Source organism: Pelodiscus sinensis, chromosome 2 (assembly GCF_049634645.1).
Source record: "Pelodiscus sinensis isolate JC-2024 chromosome 2, ASM4963464v1, whole genome shotgun sequence".
In the NCBI taxonomy this organism is placed as follows: Eukaryota; Metazoa; Chordata; order Testudines; family Trionychidae; genus Pelodiscus; species Pelodiscus sinensis.
Window position 1 is genome coordinate 168,918,732 of NC_134712.1, and position 17,172 is coordinate 168,935,903.

Genomic DNA, 17,172 nt, shown 5'->3' on the forward strand with positions numbered 1-17,172 from the left:
TCTCACAGATATGGTATCTTTTAATGACAGACTCCTTGCCTTGTCAAGAACAGAACTTTGAACTTGTAAAGTCAGCTTGAGGACCTGCCAGTTAATCTTCATTGGTGTTATTGGGTTAGTCTGCGTGTATAAATCATATCTCCTCTCTTGGGACCTGCTGCTAAAAAACCTGCAGTTAGATCACTCATCTTTGTCAGCTTTGTTAGGTGCTAGAGCAGTGGTTCTCAAACAGGGGTTGGGGGTTGCAAGCAGGGCCAGTGTTAAACTTGCTGGGGCCCAAGGCAGAAAACCAAAGCCTTGCCATGAGAGGCTGAAGCCCAGGGCCCAGGCGTGCCAACGAGGGACTGGTGTAATTGCCCTGGGACCTGGTGATTCTAAAGGACCCAAGTCTCTGGGCCCTTTAATTGCTGTTGAAGCACCACATGGCTGCTCTGGGCAGATTTAAGGCTGGAAGGGGGTGTTCCACACTCCAAGTGATGCTAAGGGCCCCAGCCTCCGCCCCTTCTGCCTGAGGCATTGCCCCTTCCAGGATCATAGAGCCACCTCCCGTACCTTGCACAGGGGCCCTACGTGGCTGTTGGCTCCCCTGCCCGGACCCCTAACCCTCCATCATTTGGGGCTGAAGTGGAAGCCTGAGTAACTTTGCTTTTCAGGGTCCCCTACGGTGTGGGACCACAAGCAGTTTTTCTGTTTGCTCCGGCCTAATGCTGGCCCTGGCTTTTATAAATAGAAAAACAGTTGTGGCACTAGTTGGCCGTGGAATTTTTATAACACATTGTAGAAGCAGAGAGAAAAAGGTTGCGAATCCCTGTATTAGAGCATAATAGTTTGGTTTGAATTCAGTTCCCAGCAGACTAAAGTTCATATCATCTAAACAAATTTCCCCAGTTATTTCCCCTCATTGACAGTTGCAGCAAAGAGGCCAAAGATGTTGTCCTATGCTGTATGAACAGTTCCCAGTAGATAAACATAGAGGGCTTCCATCTCCACCTCTGTCAGGATGGCACCTGAATTTTCAGACGCAATTGAAAAAAATAATACAGCTTTAGGGAATACATAAATCCAGCCCAATCCTCTTCCTTGTATCATTTGTGGTTGCGTTTCCCCCGCTTTGTGTATCTTAATATTTTCTTTTCCTTTGGATACATGATTAGCATACTTTCTTTTATATGCCTTGCAAAATGAAATCTAAAAGATACATTTTAGGATTCCTAGAACAGCTCTGTGAATCTAAAATTGAGTGAGAGATGTGTATAGTATATTGCATGAGAGGATTGAGGGGAAATCTTCATTAAGGGAATATTAAGGTTACATGGTTAAGTACTCAAAAATGCCGAAGTATCACATGAGACAAAGTAGGAGAAGTAATTGTTACACTTTATCACTTGGCTTACTTCTAAAAATGGTTAGAATAGAAATGTCATTTCTCTTGCTTGTGTTAAATCTTATATCCTTCCTGGCTTCACCCTCACTACACATTTTTTTCTCCTGCAAAAGATCATGTTTTATCTTTTCCTGCATGGTTTTCAATGCTTGTTCCTTCTTCATTGCTCTCTCTTTTCTATCCTTGCATTATGTTATCTACCTCGCCTCTATTTTTTCTCTCTCCCCTTCTTCCCAAATCCCTTATCAAAATCTTTCTTAGAATGTTCTCTTTTCTAACTATCCCAACACAGTCAACCTCAAGTATTCAAAAATCACGAGTCAGATCCAAAAAAGTTGAGGGATTGGTATAAAATGGTGAGATTTAAAATTAAGCATCTTGGTATTATTTTAATTTGCTTTCAGGTAGTTGGGCCTTTAGGATTCATGCTTTTAAACTCTTTTGTGCAACCATGAGGGCTAGAAACTGCCTTTTTATTATTATTTTTTAAAGAAATCTGAGAGTTGCACATAATGAAATAGCTCCAGGAGTTTGAGCTATAAAGAAAAACACAAGATATCTTGCCTACATCTTCTTTCCCATCTGCTTCCCCTTATACAGGGACTGATAAAACTACCAAACACCTAAAAGCCAAAGGACTAAACTAAGAGTCTCTACCATCCAGAAGCAATGTCTAGGTGCGATGCTAAGCTTCAACCCCCTAATGTAGGGGAAAGTCTTAACTTAGGGGATTCATTTTTTCAGAGCCTCTGGCTAGTAAGTATCTTTGGATGTGTCTACACAGCACTGTAACTGGAAATAAGACACACAGTTTGCACTAAGCAAATTGCGTATCTCATCTCCAATCTATTTCAAAATAGCTTATTTTGAAATTTGGCACATCTACACAGTGCAAAATTTCAAAATAACGTCCTATTTTGAGGCATCCCCTATCCCTCCTGCAATGAGGTTTACCGGGATGGCAAAATAGCACGCCCATTATTTTGAAAAATAATTTGAAATAACAGGCGGCTTGTGTAGATGTGGGGTAGCTATTTCAGGATACTTTCAGTATCCAAAAATAGCCAAGCAGTGTGGATGTATCCTCTATTTGAAATTCTTAACCTAAAGAATTCCACTAAAAGAGAGGTGAGGAAAGAGACTAATTCTCCTCTTTCTCCTACACCAAAGCCTCCTGGCTGATGTGAGAGAGTGTTAGTTGAGGGTTTTTTCTATTTTACTCCTCCCAGTTTTGCTTTATTGAGTTCTTCTCTCCTCTGAATAGGTCCCTGTCTGCTGCTGCTAGTACTAGGAGAAAAGGCTGGAAACTTGTCACTTTCCCGATTATCCACAAGATCCTAGATTCACATTGAGAAAGTGGCCCATGAAATCATAATACTGGAAACTTTTTTTTAGTAAAAAATTAGAATTTGCAAATCACAGTGGTTCTCCCTGTGGGGCAAGCGTGTTTCCCAAATATGTATAAAGCTTGTAGTGGAAACTTGCTGTAGTAATATGCTTCTGAGAGCCTCAGTTCTTGTTACTTTGTGCTTTCTGAAAATCGGAGAGGTCAAACACTGACCTTTGAAAGTCAGGACCCTTTGGAGTGTCTCAGAGGAGCACCCACAAATTGTAAGTCCTTCACCAAATCACTATTCACAATTGAAAATGTAGGCTGTTGTGTAGCAATTATTTTAAAATTCTCATTCTCTTTGGAATACATTTTGTTTGATGTGCCATTTTTTCATATAGGAAGAATTTAACACTGGAGCTATTAAAGATGACTGAGCTCTTTCTTTTTGGAGATGCAAGGCCCTCATTGTAGTAAGCTGGAATCTGACTGCTGAGACATCACTTTTAGGGAAGATGTATGGGCCTGTCAATAGCTGTTTTAGTCTTGGCTAGTGAGACACTCAGTAATCTTGTCACTTCAACAAGCAGCCCCTGGTATATATGGAAAGATCCCAGATAACCCTACGCATGCCAACAGCAGTGCTGTGGGTATATTTTGGGAAGAGGAGTGGAGGAGAGACAAGGGTGCTAATCATATGCAGGAATATCTATTCCAGTGCATAGAACTACACAAGGAGTCTACTTACCTGTTCAGTTTTATTTTCTCTCTTCCTCAACCGCCCTCTTTCAAAATGGTTCTGTTTGGAAATCTTAGTTGATCTCTTGGTTTGGGATATTGATTTCTGCAGGCTGACATATCTTTTGTGTAGAATGAAAGTGGAATTGAGTAGCTACTATACAAGGATAGAAAGACTGGCAGGTTTTTAATAGTCGGAGTAGAAATCCGATTAACCTGTGCTCATCAGAATAGGATGCCAAGATCAGCAGGTTCCAGAGAGGCACAGCATGAGCAGTAAATAATGTAAGCATAACCACTGGCATGGTGAAAGAGAAGAATCATTTCATGCGAAAAGGCTGTTTGTCTAATGTCAGATACTTTCATGTTCTAGTTGATTTATTGGACAATGCAATTTGCTAGCTCATGCTGGTGAATTCTAACCAACTAATGAAACTTTAAAATGTGGCAGTGTGTGAATTGTACATTCACATAGGTGAGTTTTATATCCTTCATGGAACTGCCTGTTGATGGCAAGAGCCAGGTGTTTTGGAGGCAAGTGCTGTAAAAGATTCTCTAAATTGAACCTTGACTGTTGGGGACCTGCTTCGGCTCCAGTTTTCATGGAAATGATGCTCAAAATATAATGGTTTTGACACATCCTCAGGATCATACCAATTGTATCATATGATTAAGAGTATGGAAAGAACTTCCATATGAAGAGGGATTAAAAAGTCTGGCAGGGTTAAGCTGAGAAAAGAGATGACTAAGAGGGATGGCAGGAGAGGAATGTGATAGAAATCTATACAATTGTGAATGGTGTAGAGAAAGTGAATTAAGGGGGTGTTATTTATTCTTTAACATAACACAAGAAGCCGGGTTCACCTGACGACATTAATAGGTGGCAGATTTAAAACAAAAGGAAGTACCTCTTCATACACTGCACAGTTTACCTGTGGTGTTTGTAGCCAGAAGATGACATGAAGGCCAAAAGTATAACTGGATTCAAGAAAGCATTAAATAAGTTCATGGAGGATTAGTCCATCAATCGCTGGCTATTGGCAAGGATGGGCAGGGACATGCTCTGGGTGTCTCTAAAGCTCTAAAGCCACTGTCTGAAGACAGGATTCTGGGCTAGAGGAATCATTGGTCTCATCCGGTGTGGTGTTTCTTACCTTCCTGGTTTTTTACAACCATACTGACTGTAAGAGTTAAGGCGGTGTGTTTCTTTTCTGACCCCTCTTTCACTCAGACCTTTCTAAAACATTCAACTTTGGGTGTAAAATCTTCCAAATGGATCACCTGAAGGTAAATTTTATTCTGAAAGTTTGTGCTAAAAATGTCTGTAATGTCATTTAACCTAATTAACTCTGCTCAGAGCAGAGTTAGATTATATGCTAGTAAAAACCTACCAGTGTCTGCTGTTACCATCAATGGCACTGCACTGGTGGTGAATTTAAGAAAATCATGCCAAATTTAGATATAAAGTTTGCTAGTGTACTGTAGGCAAAGCCTAATAGCATAAAGTGAGCATTGTCGTTGTGGATTCTAGATATCTGGGACTTACTTGCTTAGTGTTCATTGCTCAGTTACGTGGTTGTTTGAATTTGCGCTCTGATAACAACACTCAGCATTTCTTTGTTTGTATGTATGTATGCATGTAATGTGATAGCTTTTGAATGCCACAACCCTGCCATTCCACAATGTCCGGGAATGTTTTCAAGAGGACTGGTGAGACCCTTGTTGATTTGGAGAGAAATCAGAAAACTGAAAGGAGAAAAATGGAGCCCCTGCCACTGCTTAGCACAGCCACAGCATTAGGCATCTCTACAATTGTCTATTAGATCAAACAACTGGTTGACTGCACTCATTAATGCCTTCCAGCATAACAATACTCCTCTAATCTCTGCTGATCTTCCCAATATAGTTTTGCATGATGATAAGCAGAATGACTTATTACTCAGTCAACAGAATAATGGCCACGGAGGAATGCACACATTCCCTGCCATGGAGAAGCATGGAGGAAGTCTGGCAAAATAGGAAGAGGGGGTGGGCGCGCACAATTCCTGGTGGAGGGAGGTTGGGGGGTCCCTTTTATGAGGAGGGAAGTAGGGGCTCCACAATATCCTGCTATGGAGGGGAATGGATAGCATGGGTGGTGTGGAAGTTTGGAGGGCAGACTCTCCTTTCAGCAATGGAAGACCCTGGGAGAAGGAGGAATGGGAGAGGGCACAGAATCCCTAGCAGGCAGAGTTTGAAAGGTGTTGTAGAGAGGGAGGCCTTGTCTACACTCAATCCCCTTGTTGATCCATCCTACGCAACTTCGGCTATGTAAATAGTGTAGCTGAAGGTGACCTACTTGTCACGGTGTCTTCCATGCAATAAAGTGTGTGGGATCTGCTTTCTCATTGATTCTAGCTACTCTTCTCATCCTGGTGGAGTACCAGAGTCAATGGGAGAGTGATCGGAGATCAATGTATTGCCTCTAAGCAGACATGATAAATCAATTGCTGATGGATCAATGCTGCATCATTGATCCACTGCATAGTGAAGACAAGTCCTGAGTCCCCTGAAGTAGAGGGGGATGAGTGGGTGGCATGCAAAGAGTTAGTTGTGAGGAATGCAAGAAGCCCTGGGTGTGTGCAATAAGCCTGGCATACACAAGCTAAGGACTGTGTGCACCTCCTCTGTATATACCTTCTTTTAGAGCAGCTAAAAAAAAGCGCCATTGGAACTTGCTATTCAAATCCATAGTTAGTGCTTTTGGATTGCTGAAGCCACTAACACTAGGCAGAAACAGAAGATGGCGTGGTAAAAATGTCTGACCACTGCACAACTTCTGAGAGCACTTCTGCTACCATAAGAGCTTGTCAAAAATTTTCTTTCAGAATGGCCATCTTTGAGGTAAATGTCTGTCTTTGTTGAAAACTTCCAGGTTTTTATTTTTTATGAAAGTCTGAAAGAGTTCAAATAAATATTTCAACCAATATGATTTTTTTGTTATGGTTCATCTAAATTTTTCATGGAGGAAACAAAATAATATACTGTGCAACTCTAGGCTTCTAGGTGGGGAACTGCCTTGGAGTGCTAAGTGACTAGTATATATGCAGACTTACTGGACTAGATTGTATTTACCATAGTACACTGTGAAAGGGAGATATGGGGCACATGGAGCCATCCACCTAAGGAGGGTCAAGGATCATTGCAGCTCTCTCTCTCTCTCTGAATTTGGGGAATTGCAGGGACTGATCTCTCCTGGGACCCAGCATCCCACAAGTAAGGGTGCCCCTCTCCCTCCCTGCATGCCTCAGAGGAGGACCAGCACACAGCAGGATTATGCTGCACTCCATAAATGCAGATAGCTGCCCACATAGTCTCACTGTGTGCCAGGGAGCTTCAGGTGCTATTCTGCCCACAGTTCAGGATGATGCCTGAAGGGCACAAATGAGCCTGTCGACTGTAGAGGAAGGTAATATAAACTTGGAAAGTAATAAAGACAGAAAAAATAACCAGAGCCAAAAGCAACACTCAGAAAATAGAATTCCTTGGTTCCCCAAAGGGCTGTAAGCAAATAGAATGAGAATGAAAAAGCTATGCACAGGGTTCATAAAGAACTGTATATAGGGATTTTGCCTGAGGTTCTGCTTTTGAATTTTAGAGGTCTCCTCCTCTTTCCACACACACATACTTTCAGAACATTAAAGGAAATGAGAAACTGAGGTGAATGAATAACTTGTGTAATGATTAAATGATGATTTTACAGGCAAGATCATAAATTGACAGTGAATCTGTTTCTAAAACCTGAGCTTAATAAATAACTATTCAAAAATGGAGATCTATTAATTAGAAAACCTGGAACAGGGTTTTGTCGACAAAAGTGGACTTTTGTCGACAAAACTATACCTGCGTCTACACTACCGCCGAGTTTTGTTGAAATAACATCGACAGAACTCGGCAGTTTTCTCAACGGCAGTAAACCTCATTCTACGAGGAATAATGCCATTTGTCGACAGAGTCCTGTCGATAGAAGGTGTTATTGCATCTACACTGTCCTTTGCGTCTACACTCTCATGTCGACAAAGCGGCTTGCTTTGTTGACAGAACTGGATGTAGTCTAGATGCTCTTTGTCAACAGAAGTTTTGTTGACTATCTGTCGACAAAGTCTCTGTCGACAAAAGCCTGTAGTCTAGACCTACCCAGGGAGGGCTGGTTTGGTTTCCTATCTTGTGTAAGGCTTTTTTATGCACTGTGCCTCTGTGTGGAGTACAAGGATGTAAACTGGAGAGCACACCAAAGTGTTGTTTAGTGAGTGCCCTGTGTAGATGCAGCTAGGATGAACTAAAAGTACCTAGTTTGTAAGAGGATTACTTTAATATGAACAAAGTGTCTTTTAGGGTACCTCTACGCTGCAACACTATTTCGAAATAACTTAGTCCACATCTACACAGCAGGCAGCTATTTCAAAATACTGTCAAGCTGGAGGACTTTTTACTCTGACTCCTGTAACCTTCATTGTACAAGGAATAAGGGAAGTCACAGGAAGAGTGCTCTATTTCTAAATAAGTTCTGTGTAGAATAAGGATGTTAAAGACTAGTTGACTATCCGATAAGCAAATGCTTATCTGATAGTCGAGTTGACTAGTCACTTCACCCCCTCCCCCACCCCTACTCCCTCTATCAGATAGAGGCAGCAAAGCGGGGGGAAGAAGGGTACTTAAAAGCAGCAGCGCCACACAGCTGATCCTGGGTTCCCTGTGGTGCTGCCCCTTTGAAACACTGCCGTGGCATTTCAAAGGGGCAGTGCCACAGGGAGCCTGGGATTAGCTATGCAGCGCTTGCCCCAGGCTCCATGCAACGCTGCCCCTTTGAAATGCTGCAGTGGTGTTTCAAAGCATTAGCGCTGCATGGAACCCAAGGTTAGCTGGAGCCTCAAGGCTCTATGCGACGCTAAGCCTGAGATCAGCTGTACAGCGCTCCCCCTTTGAAATGCCTCCACGGTGTTTCAAAGGGGCAGAGCCACCCTATCAACTAATCAAATAGTTGATGCACAAATGCATCAATTATTCAATTAGGCTGTGTCTGGACTGCATCCCTTTTCCATAAAAGGGATGCAAATTAGACATATCCCTCATTTAAAATAAGGGATAAGGGGTCTTTCGGAAAAGGCTTTATTTTCCGAAAGATTCGTGTCTAGACTGGCACTTTTTTCCGGCAAAGCTCTGAGCTGGAAAAAAGCAGCAGCCATTTTTATGCTAATGAAGCGGGGGGGATTTAAATCCCCGCTTCAGTTGCAATTGCGATATGTCTAATTGGCATCCCTTTTGCGGAAAAGGGATGCAGTCTAGACACAGCCTTAGTGAATTACACTATACTTAATATCCTTAGTGCAGACGCTCCCTATTTCAAAATAAGCTATTCCTAAATAAGATACACAATCGACATAGCTCAATTTGCATAGCTTATTTCCAGTTAAGCCCTGAAGTGTAGATGCACTCCAAGTTTGCACCTGCAGCATCCACCTAGGACAGTTAGATGTCAACACTTTGATGGGCTCTTCAATTTGCATCCATGCAGTCTGTGTTGTAAACAAGCCCAAAGAAACCAGTGTTTTCCTGCTTGTAGTATTTTTGACTGGAGATCCAATAAAGCTGGGTTTTGACTGTGCTCAGATTAATAAGCACATTGCTCTGATATTTTCCTTTTGTTTCCATTGGGTGAGGTTATATATACAGGAGTATTTTTAGAGCAGTGGAAATTATAACACTGCATGCTTCTCTTCCTTGCAACCTCTTTTAAAATGGACTGTGAAGAAATATACCCTAACACTTGGCACTGTGGCATTTAGAAATGTCCACCACTGTGAGGAAAATAGTAAAAGGGCCCGTAGCACCAGCTGGACTCTATCAGAGCACTTACAGTGTGTATGTGAATTCATTTTGCATGGGTATGACTTGCTAAATTCAGTAAAGGGGGTAATCATATTTATGGATTCTTCCTCCCTTAGGGTTATGAGGTTCAGTGGTGAGGAAAGAGATGGCGATGGGAGTAAAATTATGGAGAAAGTGTTACAAAAATAGTTCACCCAGCTTTGTGTTATAAACAGGTTTTGAATACCAGCTCTGGCTTCTGAAATGTCCCTTAACAGGGGGAGGAGTGAATAATGGATTTCTCCCTCAAATGATTCTGCTCTAAATAATTCAATCAAGACTGCATCCAGGGCAGAGACCAAATAAATACAGAATTTAATAACTATTATTGGAGCACCAGCCAGATAAAAGGAATTTTTTCAGGTATTCAGAGAAAACCATTTATTAACAGTCATAATAGGTGGAAAATTAACCCTATTTCATATAGATTGCCTTTTCAAACTCCAAGTTATTCTAGTCAGTGCTTCCTGAAATGACCATATCCTTTCTGTTAACTGTTCTATACTAACTTTAAAAGCCTTCTTCAATCAATATTCCTACATTTATTATTATTATTATTATTATTCATTAGTGAAACAATATCATTGTGCCCTTGATCCTGTAAAGCCTCCTTCCTTCAATTGTGTGAGTTGTCTCATTGATTTCAGTGGATCTGTTCACATAAGAAAAGTTGAGGACACAACCATTTGGAGTGTTGGGGTCTATGCTTTAAATATACAGTACCTGAGTTTTAACTATACTTGCAGCTTTAACTATTCTGGAAAGCTGCAAGGTCTGAAAAACATGTTGTTCAGTCTCTAACCAGAAAAGTGGTTCCATAAATTCCACGAACAAGCTGTTCCTTAGATGTTTTGAAGTAAAACTATATTGCTTAAATTTTCAGGATTACTTGGAGATACATGGTTCCACACTTCCCATTACAGTCAGTGGTTCAGAGAACAGAATTTGTTCTCTGATTTTTTTTTTGTGCTACTGCACATATCTAACAATCTCAGGTATGCAGAATTGTTCCTGTATCTATAATTAAAGGAGGAAAAAAAAATTCCTAAATCACTACTGGAACTTCAAATGCATTGTATAAAACATAAAGGAAGTGGTGACTAATGTAACTCTTGAATTCTGATGAAATCATGAACCTCTTCAATTTTGTTCTCGTGGCTACTTATTGGAAATCATGTTAACAGCAATATATCACTACTTCAATTATAACAACTTTTTTTGTTGGCTAGAAAATGTTGAACAGCAAATGTAAGGATGTGCTCTGTGTAAGATCCCTTGATGGAATACTTTACAGATATCTATTAAAACTTAATATCATTGCATGATGGCTTATTCTGATGCTATAATGTGCCCTATGAAAGACAATACAATTTTAAAAATGAGCTATTTTGTTAACATGCATTTTGCCAGATATTTAGGTGAGGTAAGAGAAGATGACTGACTTTTTTGAGAGAGACATACAGAGAGAGAAAGAGAGAAACAAGGTAGGTGAGGCAATATTTTTAGTGGAGCAACTCCTGTTGGTGAGAGACAAGCTTTCATGCTCCATAGACGCTTGTGACTCCAAGTGTCACAGAGAAATACAAGGTGGAACAGGTTGTTCAATATAAGGAGTTAAGATATGTTGCAAGAGACCATTCAAAGTAAAGTGGTCCATTAACACCTCGGCAGTCATAGGACAAGAAAGGGGTTTTAATGGGTTTCAGTTTGTTGTAATGAACAATAAATCCAGTCTCTTTGTTAAGACTGTGATTTTTAGTGTTCAGCAAAGTTATGAATTTAAGCTCTCAGGCTCATCTTTTGAAAATGTGCAGGTTTCCTTTGAGGGTGAGGACTGCGAGGTCAGAGATGAAGTGATTGTTTTTATGAAAAAAGTTTGTCTGTAGTTTTACGGTGTTTTTCTTCTTTATCATTTTCCTATGTGGGTTCATTTGAGAGGGTAGTTATTAGTTTCACCCACATAGTTATTACTTGGGCATTTTGCACGCTGGACGTGATATAGAACATTGTAATAGATGTTTGTAAGAGCTATGGATCTTGAAAGGTGTGTTGTGAAGGGTATTGATCATAGCACTGGAGGTATGTATGCAGGTTTCTCATCTCTTGTTATGGCAAGATCTAGAGCTGTTTTGAGTCGGTGTGTCCTGAATTGTGGGAAGCTTGCTTCAGATGATGAGGTTGGGAAATTGATGTCCAGTTAAGGAAAGATTTCTTTCAGGGTTCCCATCAAGTATGAGATGTAATTGTTTGATAATGCTGGGTATGGGTTCCAGCATGGGGTAACTGGTGGCAGCAGGGATATGTGATCAAAGTAGGTTTTCCCCTTCCTCCTTTTATTAAAGCAGGTTCTTTGAAGGTATTAGCATGGCCCATGCCACGATGCAATCTTTTTCTCTAGTGGAGTGTCCTTGTTTGAGGAAGGTGGTTTTAAGTGTTTTTACATGTATATCCTGTACTTTATCCTTGTGGCTGACTGTAGATAACAAATTTCCTTCATTTTTAGGGTATGCACTAGATGTGTAGAGGTCTGCATGGTGACCTTAGTATACAGTGGTCTTGTAGGGTTCTATTGTTTAAGCACATCATGGTGTTAATGTTGGTGTGGGAGTGTTCTGGGAAGACTATGATGGATGGGTAATGGTTGTTGAAGCTATGGTGGCAGTTCCAGGACAGGACTGGGTTGGAGCTGCAGGAAAGGAGCCTCATGAACTACAGTAGGCTCATGGCCAGGCTTGGTTGGGTCTAGTGCTGGAGGAGAGGAATCTCTTCCTGCAGCAGCACAGCTTAGCAGGAAGTTGTGTTGTGTCCTGGAGGAAATCGACACTTTCCAAGTGAGTGATTTGAGCATTGCTTCTATGAATTCTGCTATTCCTTCAGTAAGGGTGCAATGGCCAGATATGACAGAGTGATGTGGTGGACAAGGTGCAGAGGCCCATGACTCTGCCTCAACCAGCCCCCAGAAAGAGCAGAGGAGAATTCCTCCAGGCAACCTACAGTGGCTTTAGGGGAGTAGCCAATCATAGGAACTCCTGGAACAAACAATCAGGGGCCAGAAGGACCATTCCAGAGGCAGCAGAGGCAGAACAATGACTTGCTGCATGGAGGATGAAAAGGCAGGAATTGGTGCCTGGCTGACTGGAAGAGCATCAGCACCATGGATAGCTCATTAGGCAGGAGAGGTGCCCAGACCCTCATGAGGCCAGGAGAGAGTCTTGTGATTGTCCCTGCAGGTCTGGTTCAAGACTGAGCCGAGGTATGGCTGCTGAAAGGACACCAACTGGGCCCCTCTTGGGCTGTTAAAGGATGCTGTGCCTCCAGGGCTGTGAGCAAGAACTATAGGCTCTATACCCTGGAAGGGGGGAACAGCGTGTGTGATGCAACTGGAGGACTGAGTCAACTGAAAGCCTTCAGAAGAAACAATCAGCCAGAAAGAGGGTGCTCACAAGAGGAGGCTGCCGATGCTGTTGCAGATGGGTCTGTATAGGTTCCTTTATTTTTGTATGTTGGAAGGCATGTAGAAAGTCCCTGGAGTAGACCTTTCAGACTGGCACTAGCTACCAGCACAGTCCCTGTTTATGCTAACACATGAAACTCAGAAAACCACAATGCTGTGGACTACAACTTGTCTACCTTTATCCACCAAGTAACACCTTATTCCATAACAGTTCCAGTGAAGTGAGACAGGGCACTCATGGAGTGCCAGACTGTCTCCTAGGCGATGCAGTGGTGCAGAGGCATAATGGGGCTCAGCACCCCAGGACATCCATCTGCTAGTTACCCACATCTTGATTAACAACACAGGATGGAATGCAGGCTCCACAGAGCTGATATGCCCCTTTCCTGTGCAAGAGGACAATGAGAAGCTGGAGCCCTCCCTATTAGGGATATTAAACATCGGTTAATTGAATTGTCAATTAACCTCATGAATTCTTATCGATTACTCAACTATTTGTTAGTCCCTGGGGGCAAGGCCAGCAGCCATTGCACTCCAGCCCCACTCCTGAGGAGCTCTCTACCACTCCGCACTGCTGCCTCTGTGTCAGAGGCAGCAGCATGGGATGCCAGGTGGGAGCTGGTCTGCAAGGGGAGCCAAGTTTAAAAACCAGCTCCCCTTGTGGACCAGCTGCCTGCCACCCGGGGACTAACGAATAGTCGAGTAACCGATAAGAATTCATGAGGTTAATTGACAATTCAGTTAACCGATGTTTAATATCCCTGGGTAGCAGCAGTCCCTGTCTGGGTGGGGTCTGACCCAGCTGGGTCCTGGACCCAGCACAAGCCAGAATGGATTTGGGCTGCCCGCCCCGCCCCCCCATTCCTAATATACTTTAAATGCAGAGCCACAGCAGGGGTAGGTCCTGGACCCAGCACAAGCCGGGACTGAGCCGGACTGCTGGCCAGCCTGCTAAAAAAATGTACTGGCAAGGGAAGGGGGAAGAGAATGCATGTAGTTTATAGCATTAACCTATAAGCTTTTGCTTATCGGTTAATCAGTTAATCGACTACACTATTACATCCCTATTTCCTATAGCCCCTCTATACTTCAACTATGTGACCATCTTTGGGAGAATACACAGTGCCAGGCATCTGCCCAGAGGATCCAGGAGACCAAGAAAGACTTGGGATTGCTTTAAGGAGAGTGCAGCTTGGGCTGCTTTCAGGATTGTGCAGCAGCAACGTGTTGTCCCTAACACAGAGCTCCTGGCAAAACCATGACTGAGGCCAGGGTAAGAGACCGTTCAGTATCTAGGCATCTGAATCTGGTCCTGTTTAATTTATTCATACATAAATGACCCATGGCTGTCAAAACCTGATACCTTTAGCTTGGAAATGGATATGTGTGTTGGTGACTGACTGCTGCCCATTGTTTGCATGCAGCAGAATAATGAAGCATTACTTTCTGTGTACTTCGCTCTGTGCAGTCCTCATTCATGCAAACCCCACAAGAGTTGCATCAGATTAATGGTGCAGAGACTTCTATGCCAGTGCTAAATAGTGTAGCAGAACATGATTTGAAAATGGAGCACAGACGTGGACAGAGCTATACTCTGAGCATATTAGTGCACTGAAACCTGTCTTTTGGCTGCATTAATTTTGTAGCTCGTTGCTCTGTACTTCTAACAGTAAAAGTGCCTGTACACTACTCATGTTTGGCAAATGTTTCCTTCATCAGCTCAATGCCAAATAAATATTGCTGCCTTTTTAAAGTATAAAACAGTTCATATTATTTCAGGCTTGTTACAAAGAGTCAGTTCAGTCCCTTTTATAACTTCTCTCAGATTAGCTTGCAGTTTTAATTGGCTGCTTATAAGCTGAAATGAAAAGCAAATAAACAACTGAATTGTTTAAATTTTGCAGTGGGAGGGAAATGTAAACATGGAAGATCTGAGCAGCACATTAATAATTCAGAAATCAGTGAGACTTCTATGCCTTTTAATTAATTCATCTTTTTCCCCTTAAGGCTTATGGGAAGGGTTTGGAGGAGCACAAAGGGCAAACATGTGTCTTAGAGGCCCATTGAGTTTCAGGAACAAGATGAGATTCACCCTTTATCCCAGAGTGCAAAAAAGCATTCCTCTCAAATTTTGGAGAACCAAATGATTATAAAACAAGGCCTTTTTAGTGTTTTTTCTTTTTGAAAAGATAACTCCTTTTCCTATGTAGACAAACAGCTTCTATATCCATTCAGCAATATTTGGAATACTGATTTGGGTATGAGACTAGTTATATTGTCTCTCATAGTATGAAATGAAAGTAAATGCATAGAAACTGCAGGCATCCATTGCTGACTGGTATTTTACAAGCTTGCAGAAACTTTTGCTTGTTGTTACTACCCAAGTTTTAAGATCTATCGCTCTGTGTTATGGTTTGACTGTGCCTGAAATATTGGAAATCTCTGAATTAAACAGAAGTCAACAATGTACAATAGTGCTAAATATATTTCTCCTGTTTTGGTTTACACATCATGTTCTCCAATTATCTCTTTCAGGATTACAAACTGCTAGCTCTTGCATTTGCTCGATGCAGCTTATTATATTTGAAGGAACAAGAGGCATGCATAGAGTCTCTTGTTGACTGATTAAAAGAATGGTTTGGAATTTTAAAATCGGATTAAAATGAAATATACTGAATCTTTTTTTCCTATTCTTTAGAAGGGTTTAATTCATAATTAATTAAGTCTTAACCCAACTTTTATATTGTAAATTTAATAATCCTTAGTAGTTTATTCTTATGCTATGTGATCTACATTTTTAGGTAGCATTTGAAATAACAGAAATGAACTATATATTTTTCCAATGATATCTTGAACCCAGCCAAAACCAGGATCCCTGTTGTGCTAGATGCTTTATAAATCCATAAGAGACAGTCCCTAGCCTGAAATATATATAACCCATACAGATTAAGGACCTGATTCAAAGCCCACTGAAGTCAATGCAAAAAACTTGTAATGACTTCTAGAGTCTGGTACTCAGAACTTGACATATGTTTTGTAGAATCTTGTATGTCTTAAGAGATGTGTTCTGTTGCAGATTTCCCTAACACATCATCATCTAGAGCAGCAATTAACATTTCTAGCCCCCCTTTCAGGAGTCTTTGTCTTGGCATACCCCAAGGTTCACCTCACCTAATTTAAAAACTACTTTCTCTCAAAATCAGACATAAAATAGAACACTGTTACTGAACAATTGCTCACTTTCTCATTTTTACCATATAATTATTTTATACTTACATTTTAGAGTGTAGTATATAGAACAGTATAACCAAATCATTGTTTAGAATTTGCTAGCACTTTTTACGTGGCTTTCTGTAAAACTAGGCAAATATCTAGATGATTTGATGCCTCCACCCTCACTCCTGAAAATCTTTGGGGAACTCCCAGGGGTATGTGAGGCCATTGCTGAGAGCCACTCATCTAGAGGATCTGGGCAAGTTAGGGATGCCAAAGCTTCTTTGTAGCTGCTAGGGAAGGATGCCCAGATAGTTTGTCACCACTGAGAGTTCAGAAGGCATCTGTGCATTCAAGAAATGGAATAATGTGGGGGGAGGCGAGGGTTCAGTACAGAGACAGCTGAGCTCCTCTTAGTCAATTTTTCAAGTGAGGCATTGAAGTAGACAAGTGGGTTGTTGGGAACAGGTAAGAGCAGACAGAGAGGGGACTCAAAAATTGCAGAGAACTTTTTAATGGTTTGTTGGGCACATGCTTAGGATCAACTTCAGATTCAAATGTTAGGGGTAGGGAAGAGGCCTAGCTCTCCAAAAATCTTTCTAGGTGAGTCTGAGATTATGCTATCAAGATGGAGGAAGCAATTTAAAGATGGGGTAAGGAATTATACCTCCCCCTGAATTGAGGATGTTTCCTACCATTTGTTGTGTGCAACTTGGGGGTTTTGTATTCCCCAGCTGTTATTAGACAATCCATAGCAGCAGTGACCAGAACAGCTTTTATTCATTATCATATGGCCCTGAGATTAAGACAGATTAAGACAGTTTCTCCTAGATGCAGACCTTGCTGCCGTGATCCATATATCTGTCATGTCAGAATTAGACTCATTCCATGTAGCACACTTCAAAGATTAAACCCAGAACCTGAATGTGATGCAGTTTATCATGGTCAGTGAGATAAGGGCTGGTCATTTGGTGAGAGTTTCCAGAGAATATTTGGGTTTGGTTGCTATTTATGGTGCACTTTCTTTGTTTTTAGAGAGGTTACTGGGCATTTTTTGTTGTTATTATTTTTTGTCTCGGTACTTTATGTCAAAAGCATTCACCATGCAGGATAAGTGCAGTATTGGCAATTGTAAGCATGCAAAAA

At 41.5% G+C, this 17,172-nt stretch overlaps 1 protein-coding gene across 2 annotated transcripts in view; it reads left to right on the forward strand.

The window, feature by feature from the left end:
* The window catches only part of ELMO1 (engulfment and cell motility 1), a 449,588-nt gene that overhangs the window by 264,712 nt on the left and 167,704 nt on the right, over positions 1 to 17,172 (forward strand). The gene's annotated exons all lie outside the window — the stretch shown is intronic.